The sequence below is a fragment of the Schistocerca americana genome, chromosome 4, assembly GCF_021461395.2.
Source record: "Schistocerca americana isolate TAMUIC-IGC-003095 chromosome 4, iqSchAmer2.1, whole genome shotgun sequence".
Taxonomy (NCBI): Eukaryota; Metazoa; Arthropoda; class Insecta; order Orthoptera; family Acrididae; genus Schistocerca; species Schistocerca americana.
Genome location: NC_060122.1, coordinates 350,492,298 through 350,498,297, shown reverse-complemented (window position 1 = coordinate 350,498,297; position 6,000 = coordinate 350,492,298).

Here is a 6,000-nt window from a genome sequence, read left to right as displayed (position 1 = left end):
ATAAGATATTCTCAAAAATAGTACTTAACAGAGTACAGTCGGTGCACCTCTATCTAGTGGGTGAATATCAAGATGGGTTTAGGTAGGAAAGATCTTTCTCAGAGCAGATCTTCAACCTGAAATCCATAATTCATCACTGGTTAATCAACTCCAAAGATATAGTTACAGCACTTATTAATTTTATAAAAGCTCTTGACTCTGTTGATAGGGAAACCCTAGATAAAATAACCCATGAATTTGGAGTTAAAACTAAGTTATTAAGCCTAATCCGAAAAACTCTGACTGACACAGTCAAGTAAAATTTATAGGTAAGATATCTCAAACTTTCGAGATAAATGCAGGCCCTTGGCAAGGTGATACTTTATCTCCACTTCTTTTCTACTGTCTCATGGAGAAAATTAGGAATTTGGGACAAAAAACTAAAAGAATGCAAAATGTTGCCACGCATGCTAGGGAGACAGAGAAAAAGTGCTGCAATCAATTACCTAACCTTTGTATATTACTTCGGCAGAGTTTCTGAAAGTCTGAAAAATGCAACAGTAAAAGTAAACCTTCTGGAGGAGAAAGACAACATGAGAGGCTTCAGAACCTTTGCAAAGAAAACCAGATTTATGACAAATATAAAAAATGTTCCAAAATGTTTAATAAGACACTGAACAAACTGAAAAAAGAAAGCCTATTCAAGAAAATTGCTTAGAAAAATATGCTGTAGAGAAGGAATACACTAGATGAACACAGTGTGTAGTATAACTAAGAATACCCCAGCAAAAGTGATCATTTAAGAAACTTTAACTAAATCACTATGGCACCAGTAGTGAAACCAGAATGCCTATATTCTAGCAAATCTCTCAGTATTGAAGTATGAGCTTGATAAATTACAAATATTAGGAAGAAGAATTATACAGAAAATTTTAGGTCCTCAGAACAATGCAGCATTTTGGAAATTAAGAAGCAACGTTGTAATTTATCAGAAAATAGAAAACATATCACAAAAATAAGGAAGAGGAGATTACTATTTTTTTAACATGTTTACGGAATGGATGATAATAGAGTCACCAAACAGGTCTTCATATATAGAATTTTTTGATGGCTGTCTTATTGCATGGATGAGGGACTTGAGCTGATGGTATACACAAGCAAAGTACCACCACAGCTGTATCTTGAGAATGTCTTTATTATATCATACAACTAGTTTTGACAGCACATTACTGCTGCCCTCAGACCCTGTTTACCAAATAACAATAACACAATGCCAATATTTAAAAACTGAACAACCATAAAACAAGCAACACATAAAACTGTGGTATTATTATGTATTATCCTTAAAGCAATATTCTGCATAGTACCAATACAGCACATTTGTCAAAACCTCCAATTTTTTTTTTCCTGCTCTATTCCAGAAATGTGTAAGCGTATAAAACATAAAAACAGAATAAACCTGAATTACAGTCACAAAACACATGGTTGTCATCATGTGTAACAGTAATGGACATCTAAAATGCAACTTTCTCTCCTTTCTAACCAAATCATTAAAAGAACACAACATTCCACATTCATAGATAAATAAGAACTTAATACTGACCAGAACTAATTAGGACTGTCAGTGAAATAACATAAATGCAGAATATATGAGAAAACAGTCCATACTACCAAATCATCTGGTTCTTGTAAATGTTATTAAGATGTCTGACTGTATATGAAGCTACCATAACTGCAAAAGGAAAATGCATCTAGAAAAACCAGGTATCAGGCCATATATTCTGGATTTATGTTATTTCATTGACAGTCCTAATTGGTTCTGTCTAGTATTCAGTTCATATTTCTCTAACAAATTCTGATCCACATTTATGAGTATCTTATCGGCCTGTCATGTGGCATTTTGCTGGTTCTTGTCCTACCATAATGGTATAATTTTGATAATGAGTTCAGCTGTGATTTTTATTTTACCAGTCACCGTGTCGTAATTACCAAGGATACTTGTTCTGTAGCACATTATGCATTCCGGAGTTTCTATAGAAGTTTTTAGGGTCAGTAGTTATTATCAGGGCATGCTGCACAGTTACTAGTATGAGGGCCTGGAACTCATAGCCGGGATGGTTCCTTTGAAAGGGCACGGCCGATTTCCTTCCCCATCCTTCCCTCACCCGAGCTTGCACTCCGTCTCTAATGACCTCGTTGTCGACGCGATGTTAAACACTAATCTCCTCCTCCTCCTCCTCAAGTTGTTTGTGTCTACTTAGGCTGTAGATTTTTATTATGGGTTAGTCTTCCCATACGCTATGTCTTACAGTGTGAAACTTTATTATTTGGCATCATAGAGGTCAAAGACCAGTTTGCATTTCTTTTTTTCCCTTTGACTTCATGTGTATTACATTGGTACATCAAAGCATGTGACATTTCAGATATTGTGGTTTACAGTTTTCATAACAAGTAATGAGTGTTTCAGAAAGGACTGCTCCACATTTTTTATTATTGTTACACCTTATCTTATGGTGTACTGACCTACATATTTATGTATGGTGTATGATTAGAGATCAGAGGATACCAGATTGTCTTAGGCACCTGTACCCAACACTGAGACAATGAAGTTGTAGCAGTTAGGTTGTAGATATTTAAATATGTTTTCAGGTTCCTAGGTTTTATTTCTACGAGGGTTTTTATTGTGAAGGAATATACTGTTTGAAGTGGGTATTTTAGTTTTGTTTCTTATGGTTAGGTGTTTATGTTTATTACACAAGGATTTAATGGTGAACACAACATTTGAGGCCTGGTATATTTGGTTATTTGAGAGTACACAGTTATCAAGGGTTTTGAGAGAAGTGCCTTTTTGGTTCTTGGAGATAGGTTGTCAAAAGGTTATGTGGTTCTTGTACAGTTGCAATAGGTCTGTGGTTAGCCTGTATCAAGTGAGATTCACTTTCACCATTAGGTTCTTACATCACGTATACCTCTTTGGCATACTGTGTTAAACTCTAATTAACATTTTTAACTGGATATTTGGGACCCTTCTTAAATTTATAACAATTGTACATTGTGTTGTTTTAATGATTTGGTTTGAAATGTGTCAAAGTTGCTTTTTACATATCCATTGTTTTTACATATGATGATAGCAATGTGTTTTGTGACTGTGAATCAAGTTTATTCTGTGTTTATGTTTTATACACTTATATATTTCTGGAATATAACAGGAGTGCTCTATAGGTACTTTGTAGAATATTACCTTAAGGGCACCAAGATGGTGAAAAATGTGAAAAATATGGAATTTTTTGTTTTTTGCATGTTAAAATTTTACCGAGTTTTCTGATTAGTTTGCTTCAAGATTCATTCATCTACCTTAATAGTATTTAAAAATACGAGGGCTATCCACAAAGTACATTACGTTTTGGAATTAAAAATAAATAAAGTATTGGAAATTTTTTTATTATGTACAGATGAAAGTCACACTTAAATACTACTTTTCTACATAGTTGCCATTTAAATTAAGGCAATTATCATAGCGATGGACGAGCTTGGAAATTCATTCAACCTAAAATTCGACTGCCTGCACCTTCAACCACGTGGCTAATCAGTAACCCGGTAGAAATATGATTTTTGTGGATTTCCTGGAAAGAGGCACTACAATAAACTCTCAAAGGTATTGCCAAACTCTGCACAACCTCAGAAGAGCAATACAAAACAAGCGCAGGGGAAAGTTGGGCTCAAAGATCTTGCTGATTCACGACAACGCCCGGGCCCACACGGCAAATGCCACTCGTGAAGTTCTCGAATCTTTTAAGTGGGAGTTGTTTCCTCATCCGCCATACAGTCCCGACCTGGCACCGAGCGACTTCCACTTATTCCCAGCAATGAAGAAGTGGTTGGCTATGCAGCGTTTTGATGACGACGCACAGCTTCAAGAAGAGGTAACCACGTGGTTGAAGGCGCAGGTGGCCGAATTTTACGACGAAGGAATTTCCAAGCTCGTCCATCACTATGATAAGTGCCTTAATTTAAATGGCAACTATGTAGAAAAGTAGTATTTAAGTGTGGCTTTCACCTGTATATAATAAAAAAAAATTCCAATACTTTATTTATTTTTAATTCCAAAACGTAATGTACTTTGTGGATAGCCCTCGTAAATAAATTAAAAGGGCCTGCGCTGCTCTTTGTGGGAGTTTCCTGACCCATTTGACAGGTTGTTTTTGTTTGTTTATCAGAGAAGGATTTTAATGTATTCTGAGCTTCCCTCTATTTTTTTCGGTGACAGGGACAGGGATTTTGCATTATGTGGATTCTGTGCAGAGATTGGCACCTCTGGCAGAAAATAAGACAATTGTACATCAAAGTTTGTTGTTATGTGGTTTTTGAGGGCGATTTTGAGTGTGTTGTTCTGAAGTGTGTTGAGTAGATAGACAAGAGTGGGTGCATTCTTGTTTGAATATCATGTTTTCAGCAAAAGTGTCACAAGAGAGTTACAGAATATTTTTGAAAAAAACAGAAAGACAAAGGGAAGAAGCATATTTGGAAGAACATTTCTGCAAATGTAGAGGTTAGGTCTGAAGCAGATAGTGAGGCTTCTTCCTCCCGGAGCAGTGCATCCAATAATAAACTGAATACTAGTGAAGACAGATACAATAAAATGTCTCATGAAACAGATCAAAACAGTGTAGCTACAATATTTGACATAAGTGTACTGTCAGATATTTTAAAAAATTATATCAGCTGTAAAAATTGTGATCAGGAAGGTCTTGAGCTTCAAGTCAAGCAACATGTTGGCCTTGCATGTGAAATAATGCTATCATGTGATATGTGTGACTACAAAGTATCATTTTTTAATTGCCACTTTGTGTAAAGTGAGTCAGGAATGTTATTTGAAGTTAATTTGAGACTGGTTCATGCCTTCATTCTGTTGGAAAAGGTGCAACCACTGGACAAATGATGTGTGGTCTTACAAACTTACAAAAGTCGCCCACAAAATTTATTGTTTACAATAAAACATTAGGGTCTCTGTAGTGGATGACATTTTTAAATACTGAAGAAAGCCTGTTTAACAACCTGTAAAAATTAAGCAGTTTCCAAGAAAACTGCACCTAAAAGTTGCAGTTTTAGCAAGGAAAGCATACTGTGTTCCATGTTACTTCAACTAATACATAAGAATATCATGATTTTATGTATTCATTGATTTATGATTGTTTAGTTTTCAAATATTGGCTTTGTATTAGTGTTCTTTGATAAACAGGGCCTGAGGATCGTGTTAATGTGCTGCTGAAAGTAGTTGTATGATATAATAGAGGCATTCTCAAGATACAGTTTTGTTTCACATAGATCTTCATATATATTAGGGAAAAGGAATTAACAGCCACCAAGATTCAAGAGATGGAAAGGACTTGGAAAGGAAGAACATGAGAGAAGAAAGAGAGGTATTGGAAGAGAGATTTTTAGGAAAAAAGTTTTAAAACTAGAAAGATTCCAATGCAGAAGTGAAAAGAAAACTGGCACTATAGTTGTCCGAAGATAAGAATAAGAAACACAGTGAAGCAATTCAGGAAAACTTGAAGTAAAGGAAAGAACAACAAACGATTATGAACTGGAACTAAAACGCACTCTCTAAAAGGACTTCATAGAACTAGAAGAAGAAATGAAAGTTCAAAGCTCCACTATACTGACCCCAAGCCCAAGACCTCATCATGTAAATGGTGAAGAAGTGCGAGTGAGGGGGTGTAACTATCTCCTAAAAACAATTAAGGTTCATCTGACATGGGTGATAGTACCCTCTAACAGCTGCTTGGTAGAGTGACAGTGAAGATCTCAGCCTTAATGATGGCAGAAAGAGTGGATTTTGGCATGGTAGGAGAACAGGCAACTCCTTTAACAAAATCCAATTTGCATCTGACTTGGAACAAGTAGCAATGTGATTGACATCTCTATATCCAGAATAGTAGGGCTGTAAATTTTATGTTTCAGAAATTTACAAACACTGGTCCTTAACCCTCAGTTGAAACACTGACCAAAATCATGATT